The following is a 12,229-nucleotide window of genomic DNA, read 5'->3' as shown; positions in this document are numbered from 1 at the left end:
CAATAAGTCAGAATATCTTGGCCTCGAATCTACGTTCAATGAACGCAACATAAACCAAATAAAAATGGACATTAATTGTGTTAAATAAATCAGACAATTTATTGTTATTATTAATTTGGCACTTTTTGTGCGGGGGCGATTCACAAAGAAATTATGAATTATATCATTATTGAGATGAAATACGTTTGACAAGACGGAGATGCATGTCCTCAAAGGCGATAAAAGAAAAGCTAAGCACAACGGCTGCGAACACACAAAAGTTAAGAGAAAGGCAACCGGAAGATTAAAAACATTCATGAAATAAATAATTAAAATGTTGAGAACAAAAAAAAAAAAACAAAATAAAAAAAAAAAAAAAGAATCAAAAATGTGAAAATAAATAAAATAACATAAAAGAGGAAGCAGAACGAGCAAGACATGTCAAGCATTTCCTTTCCTTGCACTAAAGTTGGCACACCAACACACACACACACACACACACACACACACACACACACACCCACACCCACATACCCCTTACACCCACAACTGACTTGCAATGGGCGGCCGCCATATGCTGAAAAAGTTTTTCTAGCCCTGAGTACAACAATAACAGCATCAGAAAACGCCGTCAGCCGTCTGTGTTGTGTCCGTGTGTTGTGTGTGTGTTTTGGGGAAAACAAGAATTTTACGCTCTGCTCTTTATGCCGGTGCAATAACAGCTCTGAGCAGAGTTTTCATTTTTCATGCACTGTATTGCTCTTGTTGGCTTTTCATACCCTGTATTTGGTTAACAGAAAGGTAAAGTATACATAATCTCGATCAATGATGAAAGCCATGCCCATCTCTGACTGCATCAGTCTGTCTGTTTAGCTGTCTGACTATACCCACGCGTTGATCTGAAGTTATCTGGAATACTACACATATTTTTCGCAATCGATTAGTATCGACAACATATCTTGTAATTATGAGTGCAAGGGTTTTAATGCATGTATGAAAACAAAACAAAAACAGTTCAAAAGTATAATCTTGCTTTGTGGCTTATGCATATCATAAAGATTGGACTAGAATGTATATATATTTTATATAGTATGGGGCTGAGGGAAGAAGTGTAGTGGCTGCCGTAATTATGCTTGTGTTTCGGTCTACAATAGTTGTACATTTTTGTTAAAGCAATCTGAAACAACGTATAGGGTATCTCCTTGCTTGGCACTTCCGATTTTTGGTTTGTTTTTTTGTGGTTTTGTTGTTGTTTGCAATTTGAATTTTTAATGAGTGCGTTTTATAGTTTCGCGTTGGATTTCCACTTTAGCTATGAGCTGTTTAGTGAGAAGTTGTATATACCGCTTTGAATCTGAAACGAACCGAAATCTATGGTTTTTTCTTGAATTATAATCGCATTGTTTTTTGGTTCTGGTTATATTTGTTGACCAAATAGTTGAAAATAGCGTTCCCACTATCTCATTTCTATCTCACTCCCTGATTCTCTATCTCTATCGCACTGTTTTTGTAGCTGTCTATGCCATTGCCATCGTCGCCTTTTGTTTGACACTTGAGTTGTGACATTGCTGCCATTGCCATTGTTTGTTGTTGTTGCACTCGTTGTTGCTCATGTTGCAGTTGTTATTCGTCTTGCTGTCCACTTTCACGGATACTGCATTTGGCAGTCGGTTGACACGTAAATGTTTGGCCTAATTGCCATTTTGAAAATGTTTGAACAACAGAAGAGTTCTCAAATTTTGTCTACATGTTATTGCCAGAAACAGCTAAAAGGGACATCATAATGTATAGAAGATCAACAATGTTGCACATCCAATTAAGTAGCTCACGATTTGTATGCTTAAAAACTAACCAATATTCCCCTGTTCAATTCATTTGGCACATAGAAATTTTAAAAATTTAATTATTATACAATTTATTTTTAATTATAGCTAAAGTGTTTTACAAGAAACAAAGCATTAATATATATATTCTGAAACACATCCCCACACCATGCTGACTGAAATCGTACATTGCGTATACGTAATATGAACAAAGACGATTATATTTACAACTTATATTATTTGAACAAAGAAACGCCGACGGGGTAAGCAGCTACCTTTCCACCCTTTCTTCGAGCACAGCTAGGCTGTATCCGTAATGATTAAATAATGTGCAACCTAGTTATAAATAATTTTGGGTAGGTTTTCAGCTATTCAATTCAATTAATTTGTAAATAGTTTGGTTATTGCACACTTTCTCAACAAGATACGGAAATGTTGGTATAAATGCAACCAAAGGCGGAAAAATTGTTTTGAAAGAATAAATTCCCATAGAACACTATCGACAGCAACGTCGTCTGTATTTAAAATCTCGTATCTCGTAAATGAGAAAAAATTAAAAGAAATTTTTAAAAATAACTTTCAGCTAACACGCAAGCGGAATTTTTATTCGAGCAAAAGACCCGACCAGCAACGAAAAGTAAAAGCGCCAGCGACAAAAACATACCCAACTAAATAGCACACGAACGAGGAAGCAACTTCGGTCTTCTCTAGAAGAATCAAGCGGGGTAATTTCTCGGGATAATGCCGATATACATAGATACACACACACACACACACAGAGAGAGAGGCACAATTGGGGTATTTTTTACTAGCACTGCCAGTCCCTGTTGTCTGGGCATGATAAGTAAGTGAGCACACATACATATATATATATATATATATATATATATATATATATATATATATATATATATATATATATATATATATATATATATATATATATACATATATATATATGTGTATATATATATGTGGTAGGTATGTACTTTTCATATGTAAGCATTTACCTCGACTGTAGATTTGTTTCAGTTTAATTTCTTTTTCGCTGCTGTACGGTGGGGCATGTAACTTTCATGACCAACACACCCACATGCACACACAAAGACACACAACACACACAAATACGTATCGCACAACGTCAATTTTCACATTTCGCTTTTTGTCAAACTGAGAATTCTTCACTTAAATATTGCTCCATATATAGTATAAGACTTATGTACATATATACCATGGGCTATATTCTGTATATGTATCTCTTAAATTATACATATACTTATGTATATATTTCGCGCTCTGGCCTTTAGCCGCCGTTGCCGTTTGCCACCTTGTTCGCGTTGCTCTATCCGGTCGACTGGCTGCAGCTCTGAAAATTTTCCTCGATTTTCCCCAAATACTGAAATGTTGAATTTCGCTCCTGCTACCCAATGCTGTTGCGGCATTGTTATCCTAAAAATAAACCCCTACATTACTCTCACCATAGCAAGATCGCATCATTTGCATCGTTCTCTCTCACAGTTTCGCTCTTAATCCCGCTCTCGCACACGATCTTACTCTCCATTCTCGTGCGTTCTGCTCACGTGCGTCAGGGAGACTGGAAGCTTGGAGCGGGGCGCGTGCCATCGCATTATGTGTGAAACGATCGCATCGAGATCACGATCGTGCATATAGATTCGACTTGGTGTGTCTATAAGCGAGTGCGTTCTAACCATACGTAGTACATACCCATGAATAACTAAATTTGTACATATGTATGTACATGTATGTATGTTAATATATATAGTGCACTGTATAAACATTAAGGGTGGGTAGTGAGAGCACAGACCATAATGGCAAAACAGCAGCAGAAGTCGAGCACCAAATGGGCAATTGATTTATTTTGATATAATTTGCCTAATGCCCCCACAGATCATTATTACGACTCAATGTGTATGTGTGTAAATATTGTACATATATGTATGTAAGATGGTAAATATATCTGCCTACAGTGTATACACATTGAACAAATTCAAAGGTCATGTGCGCGACTAAGAGAAAGCTGGGTATGCATATGACAAGCATCTTTCATTTGCATGCACAAATTATTTTTGAGCAAATACAGGAAGAGCAGTTCGGTCGCCAGCTAACTCAAAGTAATTAACTGAAATATTTATTTTGGTTAGCATGCCTAATAGAGAAATCCGCACTTGATAATATCAATATCTTTCAAGTTTAATTATATTTTATATGAAAAGAAAGATGTTTTTGTCTCGGCTAAAAGATTATATCTCGATGTTTAACAGATCAAGATTTAATTAAATATACACCTAAATAAAGTTAGTCATTTTATAGGCACAACAGAGTAATTTGAATATATATATACCTATTATTCTGACTTACATGTTGCCTGATTAATGATCAATGTGCAGTCGAAACTACAAAATAACTACGGTAAGATCTGTGAGAACTTAACTAAAGACGTGATTAATTGTTTTTGGAAATATCACTACCTGAGTGAAAATGCAAACGAAATCTTTCAATGCGGTAGCAGTAATGAGTTTATTGCCCAGTGCTTATCTTAACACTGTTTGCCAAAAAGGGAACACAAGGTACACTGACCCTGTGGTAAGTGCTACTCGGACTTGAAATGGAAATATCGCGTTCATGCCTCGGCGTCAGTATGTATTGTTATTTTGATGATCTCCAGCAACGCAATATTTAAGCCAAGCCGAATATGCGCTCATCGGCCCGCTTCTTCAGGATATGTTCATAGGAGTAAAGTAATACTAATATTGCGTAAGCAATACTGAATATCATGTCTTACGCTTACTCATAGTTCAATCAATAAGAAAGATTGGAAACAATGACACCAACATAAGGGTCTGTATATCTATCTATACATATTGTTTTAATTACTGACTAATCGGTTGTCAACGTGCAGAAAGCTCAATTTTGATAATATTTCTCAAAAAGAATATTGGAAAGCTGGCACGAAAATTACGCTTGATCAATCACGAAGCAAAGATTCACAAATATGTACTTAAGTTACTTAAAGTACAAAATCAATTAAGAAGCGCCCACCCTTAAATTTGCAATTTGCGTATCTTTTATGCTTAAATTACAGAGGCTAATAATGGTAACGATAAGTGGCGGCTTGTCAAAAACAGTGAACAGCACAAGAGACTGAATATTCTATGACATTTTATGCGAATCTAGTCAAGCGCGCCTTTTGTGTCTGCGACAGCACAAAATGCAAGATATGTTTGAACGGGTCCAGACCAGAATATAACACACCATACTCCAGCAAAGTTGGAATAGAAAAGCCATATTAAATACGTATTGAATAAATGCACATATATTCAATTATATTCTACGTATTTTCATCAAATCTATGCTAGCTTTAAAAAAGTATATGCAAACGAATTTATGTGTATGCCCAACATTATTTAAAAGTCAATGCACAACTAAATTGGATTGCATATCCTTATAAAAATGCTCTTTCGTATCTTAACGAATTAACAAAAGAAATTCCTTCGTAGTAGTACGAATGCCATTACATGCATTAAATGGATGTTTGAAAATAAAATGTGGAGGGTACATAATGTATGTAAAATCATTCTTCAGTGTCCGTTGGCAAGCAAACATCCAAATTACATCTACTATTTATCAGACAAAACAACTTGGCCAATGCTTCATATCTCCAGCTGGGCAACCTCGAGGCAGTCCTGGAAAGAAGCCCAGCGCCAGCAACATTAATCAAGAAGCTCAATCTTGTAAGCACATTCCAAGGACCCATACGATATGTGCGTGTCTGTCTGTTTCTTTGAGTATCTATGAGCACAGTTTAAATGTTCCCAAGCAGTGGACGGTGCCCAGATACTTATTTTGTGTGGCTTACATTTGCATATGCAAAAGTGTGCAAAACATTTCAAAGCTTATCATCACTGGGCAAACACTGGTTGACGATGATGATGTGAATGAACATAATGATGATGATGGCGATGCTGGTGGCAGCGCAGAAATGGCAAAACTGCAATATAAGTATGCATAGCCTTTTAAATGCCTGTTCAAACACTAAATATTGCATTATGCCAAGTTTATCACCTTATAGTTGAAGCTAGCGCAAATATTTGCCAGGCAGCTTGCCAAGAATCAGACGTCGACTATTTATCACATGCCAGCCAGTCGGCGACTGGGCCGACTAGTTTTGGCCCACTTCCGCTTTTGGGCCACCGACAAGCTTGCCAGGAAGCAGCACAGAAATGGAGCACGGAATTGAACCCTAATTGGGGTCGGGGTACTAAGTCAACCTTAACGGCATAAAGTGAGCTTATATAATTTCCGTACGCGTTTTGCCTGTCAGCGTGCCCGACTATATATACTATAATATACTTTATATCAAACTCAAGCACATGTCGACTAGCTAATATGCATACATGATCACATACGTACACGCTTACATATGTAAAACATTTTCGGGGATGACCCACAGGCCAATCGACCTATTTGGGAGCACGCCCACATTATCGCCAATGCAACAGCGAATAGCCCGTCAAGTAAAAACAAAAGAAAGCACACAAATTGCATGACAAAAGCATTGCTAACAGCAACAACAAAAACAATGAGCACAATATGAGGGCGTAAGCATTCAATGGGCGTGCACCCTGTGTGACGTTCATGTCAGCAAGTGGCCCAAAAATAAACGCGACATTGCTGGAATTTTGCGCCAGCAATAACCGGAAATGTCATTTTGGGCTCGCTGCTCAGTTCTAAAAGTTTCAACACAGCCAAACTCTGCGCTCTTGCGTGTGTACGGGTGTGTGTGTATGCCGCCCATAAATCAAAAAACTTTCGCTTCCCTCAAAGCATAAATAAGTAGTTACCATAGAAGTGCCCAAGTCTTTTCAATGGTCGGCTCGCGTTTATTAAAAGTCTCGCTTAAATGAATTTTAAAACTTTTGCACACAGGCATAACCTGCCCACCCCGCCCCAACACCGGCGACAGCCGGACAGCCTCACCACACACATTACCAGCCTTCATTTCTTTACATTTCAATTCAATTCATTTCATTCAATTTTATTTCTTTGCAATGCATGTGGCAAATTTGCCTCAACTATGCGAATGGCGGCAGGCAGGCTACAAAATGGCGCCCCGTCGCGTGCGACCTCGTGTGTGTGTGTGTGTGTGGGTGTGTATGCGTGTGTGTAGATATGTGCGTCGGCCATTTTCTCGCCGCGCTTAATTGACTTTGCATAATGTAGAAAGCGTTAGTTATGTTGTTCCCTGACCTCAAGTAATCCGTTTCTAGCATTTTTGTTGGAGACCTGCTAATTGATGGCCCTGCGTTGGTTGTCATTTTTAATTTACGTTTAAAATGAAAGGACGACGCACTTTAAAGTCAACTTATCTATGCAAAATGCTATTACAGATCAATTAGAAAATAACATATTAAAGCTTTTAGCAAATCAGTATTCGTGTTAGAGATAAGTAGAAATGTAATTGTTAATCACACATATACCTTGATCAGCAGCGCTTTAATTCTACGTCAAATATTTACTAGCCGTACCTTTTAGTTATATTAGTTTAATATATTTCTCATAATCAGAGACAGAATTGAATTAAAGATTGCTTAATCTAGTTTCGATTTATAGAAAAGGTTAAATGTAAGGATTTAAGCTCTCCAACATTCAGAATCCAGTGGGTTTTTTGTTTTGCTAGTGTATTTTGTATGCTTCTTCGATTTAAGATAATGGATAATAGGAAGTGGGCTTTTAAATGTATTGAGGCATCTATGAAACAATGAAAATGACCTCAACCTGGCCATATTTTTATATACGCGTTGTACACAGGAATGCGTATACAAATACATACATATTTTTAGGGGTCTTCGAGATCTGATAAGTGTCTAAGCCTTTTTACCCATCTCTCAATTATCCATTTTATCTACATAACTAGTGTATATAAACAACAATGAAAATTACTCGCAATAACAACAAAAAACAGCAACATCATCGCCTGGTTATCACTCATTTACTTAATTGAGTTGTCGTTGTCGCGCTCCATTTTGTTGCACTTGGTTTTCATCTTTTGTGGTCACGTCGCAACGTCCAAGTTGTGGGTAGTCAAGCGAGGGGCGTTGCAACATTCCAAAAGATATTGTGTAATGGCGAGGGGGGGGGGGGACATAATAGTGGTTGCCAGAGTCTCCGCAGCGGACTCTTGTTGGCATAATTTACGGTTGTAATTGTCGCACGTTGTTGGCTTTTAGTGTTCCGTTTTGTTTCGTTGTTGTTTTCTGGCTTTATGCACGGTTATTCACTGTACTGTGACACATGCTGAGAGTCTGCGCCTCACTTGACGCAAATTACTTGCGGCAACAACTTAATCAGCAACATTTGTGTGCCAGGCCAGGTAGCTTGTAGGCTAATTGATGCGGCTGAAGAATCTAGACGTGAATTAAAAATATTGAAAAAGCGTCTGCTAAGGAAGTAATTTATGTTTAAGCTTCCGGAACTCTAGCTTTTTATAATTTCTTATTTTCACATGAGGTCAACTATGGCCGTCAGCTCAAAAGCTGGACACAGCCATTCAGAAGTTATGTAATTGTTGGTCTTCTCTTATCCAGAAGCACTAAATAAAAGCTTTTTTTAGTTTAGACTTTCTCTTAGATTAAACATACATTTTTTTCCTGTTTGACATATTCAATAATCTCATTGCTGATAATATTCTTCAACTCTTCAATCTAGCACTACAATTTTAAGCAGATCTTTCGCTTTTTGATGGCAGATTTTTATTTGCTTTATATGTTATTTAAAAAATTCGATATAACTATTTGTCTCTGGCAAAATAATTGAGTGCACTGTGTTTATTCGCGAAAAAAAATGATTCTGTGATAAGCGCAAAAAACGTTTTATAAAAAATCGCACTCAATATGTCGATGATTCGGTTTTGTTTTAGTTGGTGTGCAGAAAAATAGAATTTGTTTTATGATGCAATACAAATTTTGCTGATTGCTTTGCAGTTGCCAACTCGTACAAGCATATAAACTATATATAATATATAGAGAGAAAGGCGAGCGGCCACAAGGTGTATTCGCACATTTATATTTAATTGAAAAACTTTGATTGGATTTGCACGCATCATTGATGAAATAGATTGTTTATCCTGAGGGCACATCTTGCTATGCTCCAAATAAGAAATTTTGTCTCCTCTGGCGCTCAACGTATCGAAGACTGTGAGAGATACACACGTATGCAGATCCGTGGGTTTTTCGTTTATTCCTTTGACATTTATGCAAAAGCTGCTCGCTGTGTTGTTAATTTATTTCGACATTTAAATGAATGCGCGCAGAAATGACAAACTGTCGGACTGTCTATCTGGCAGTTGGTTTGGGTGTCTGTCCGGGAAGGTCGTCACTTGAGGGCGCTCTGATGGCTCTGGCACACTTTTCAGGCGGCACCCTTAACGCCACGCACTGACCGCTGTCCACCGAAGTGGGCTGACCATTTAATTGCGTATTTTTTGCTGCTTTAAGCACATTCAATTAAAGAGCACAGTCTTACAGACACGAGGGAGGAACATGGGCGGGCACGGAGGCGTGTATTGCCACTGAGACGCATGTAATTAAAATGCATTTTCAAGTTGTTTTGCGCTTTTGCCGCTGCTCGTTGTTGAAGTGGCACACGCGGGGAATGGGAGTGCCTGAGAGAGCACAGAAATTCGCAAGGAGCGTGCACAGTTTTGCAACTGTTGTTGCCATTTAGTTTAGTTTAGTTTTTGTTTTTACGCCAAAGTGCCTTTTAAAATAAAACAAAAAATAATGAAAGCATAGAACGTCAAGAGCTGAGTGCTTTTCTCGTGCCTCGGATGAGATGCATGTCCGCAGATCATGTGCATGCCATTAGAAAGAGCTAAGATTTCATTACTGAAAATGTTAAGACAAATTTAATTTAAATGCAATGCATAAACATTTGTTTATGATACGTTTTTTTAGATTTCAAATAGAAAATTGTACTTATTGCGTCGTTCGAAAACTACATATAAATCTCACTTAAAGGCATAATTTAATCGACCAACAAGTAAGAGGTTCAAGTCGAGAGCTCCCGACTAGGGCATACCGTGAACCCTCTTCTTCCAACATCAAATTCATATATATATTCTATTTTAGACGCTATATGTCAAGTTTGGTGACTCTAGCTCTTATTATTTACCAAAATTGCCCAAAAAAGAGGAGTAAGTTATCAATATCGGAAGCAAACTCGATCAGCGCAGGAGGAACACTGCCTGTTACATACATTAGGATTAGGCACAAATACAATATACCCTTATACCCATTTTTAATGGGTTCAGGTTATAAAAATAACTTGTTAAATCTTAGGCGTAGAGTGCAGCGATTTGCGAGGACATAAAATACGATTCAAAATTCTTAAGTTGAAAAACAATAATTAATTTAAAATATTGTTCCCGTTCCGTAAGGTGGGTTTAGTTTATCATTAAAATATCAGCCCTCAATAAAAAACATTCGACTTAATATTATTATCTAGTGTTTATTTTTCTTATATTTTTGTTGAAGTGTTTATGACTTGAACTGCAGATTGGCAAATAAATTTGTATAAATGAAATGCATAAAAACCAATAAGCTAGCAAAGCAAATAGCTGCAATAGTAACAAAAACTGAATTTTATCGAAATAAACAGAATGGACTTTGTTTTAAGGGTTGCTCACTAAAAATTCCATTGGTATTATTTTCAATTCTGAGTATCTATTTATTTTTAATTGAGAAATAAAGAATATACATTAATTTATTTATTTATTATTTATTATCTTTTCACGTCAGTGCTTGCTTCGTTTTATTAGCTTCTAGTTGATAAGCATTGAAACCGTTTGGTTGAGGTTTCGTTCTGAGAGCTGCTTTAAACACATGACGAGGTGGCCGAGAGGTTAAGGCGTTGGACTGCTAATCCAATGTGCTCTGCACGCGTGGGTTCGAATCCCATCCTCGTCGAGGTTTATTTTTTCAGTTTATTTAATTTTCGAAAGTATAAAAGTGTATATATTCATATTACGACGTGTACTTCGATAAAAACAAAGAAATAAGCAAGTGAATGAAACATTTTTTTATACCCTAAGCTCCTTAAAAAACCCTTTTGCTTTTGGGGAAGTGTGAACCATATAGTATATAGATTCTTGATCAGCGTCAGTATGCGAGCCTATATAACAATTTCCGTTTGTATGCTTGTATAAGAGCAATATTCATTTTAACTTCATTCACTTGACTGGACTAGTCTACAATTTGATTCTACAGTTTAGTGTTTACTACCCCAAGATCAAGTTTTTCAAATATATAAAGTTAAAGAGGTATTATTTACAAAAAATATATCTTGTTTTCGTCTGTAACTTTTATTCTGTATAATAAATATAAGCATAAAATTATGTGAAGTATATCAAATAATAAATATTTCATATTAATTAGTTAACTTTATGCATATTTAGTCAACTTACGTGGCCTGAATTAAATGTTGGGTTGTTTCTGAGAGGATCATTTGCGGTTGTAACGTTTGAGTAAAATGCGAATGCATTCAAAGAACCACTTTACTTCAACTTAATTACAGACACTTAAAATAACTCTTTATATAAAACAGTAACATCCGATCGGTTTTAAACTTGTTTTCTAAGATGGTTGTTTAAATTCATTTGAAAAGTATTTCACACTTTCCGTAAAATCCATCTTTCCTTGGTAGAAATGAGGGTACAAGATTTGGTGGATGACGTTTCGGGTTCAAGCAATCTAATCTTTATGAAAATTAATTTTCAATATAATAATAGATAAACTTGTTATAGATAGGTGTCGATTTTGGTTTTCTATTATTCCAGTAGATTTATAATTTGTTCTCTGAACACATTTGTAAAGTGAGAAATAATTTGATCATCTGAAGATTTGCTGAGATGAATGCATAAAGAATAAATTCTCAAACTCTATTGCAGATATATGATATAGTGATCAGAGATTTATAAGATTTGGCATATATATATAAGGAGTAAAGGGAAACTTAAAACTTTCGAATTTTGTCTATATTTCTTAAGGAACAAAAAGTTTTCAGTGGCAGCTGTAGCATATAGAACTACCTGCAACAGAAAGAGGAATCTATGCTTTGATGTAGAATACATATACTATATGCGCTCAGAGATGTTACATATGTCATGACAATCATATAATATCCTCTACAAGATTATAAGGATGCAATTCTACTTAGTATTATAACCAATGAAAGTCTAAACTGCAGGTTATCCGAGGAATTCATCTGAACAGTTTATGGAATTGTTAAGTCATCAAAAAGTTTAACTAGAATTTAATCAATCAATTTAAATAGCAAAGTTTGCCATAATGCCGTGGGAAAAGTATGGCAGCTGTGTTCTTTCTTCGACTGGCTTGAATATGAAAAGGCGT

At 36.4% G+C, this 12,229-nt stretch overlaps 1 protein-coding gene and 1 non-coding gene across 9 annotated transcripts in view; one reads left to right on the top strand and one right to left on the bottom strand.

Moving 5' to 3' along the window:
• The window catches only part of Nuak (Nuak family kinase 1), a 44,003-nt gene that overhangs the window by 20,707 nt on the left and 11,067 nt on the right, over window positions 1-12,229 (bottom strand). The window contains exon 1 of one of the 8 annotated variants that reach the window (XM_015171774.3): window positions 2,813-3,018. The exons of the other annotated variants lie outside the window; for them this stretch is intronic. The gene's annotated coding sequence lies outside the window, so the exon portion shown is untranslated. Of the gene's footprint in view, window positions 1-2,812; window positions 3,019-12,229 lie in introns of those variants that run through there. 8 annotated transcript variants of the gene reach the window in all.
• Window positions 10,705-10,786, top strand: TRNAS-GCU (transfer RNA serine (anticodon GCU)). Its single transcript has one exon. It is a non-coding gene; the product is annotated as a tRNA-Ser (tRNA).

This window comes from Drosophila virilis, chromosome 2 (assembly GCF_030788295.1).
Source record: "Drosophila virilis strain 15010-1051.87 chromosome 2, Dvir_AGI_RSII-ME, whole genome shotgun sequence".
NCBI classification, from domain to species: Eukaryota; Metazoa; Arthropoda; class Insecta; order Diptera; family Drosophilidae; genus Drosophila; species Drosophila virilis.
This window is presented reverse-complemented; position numbering and strand designations above follow the sequence as displayed.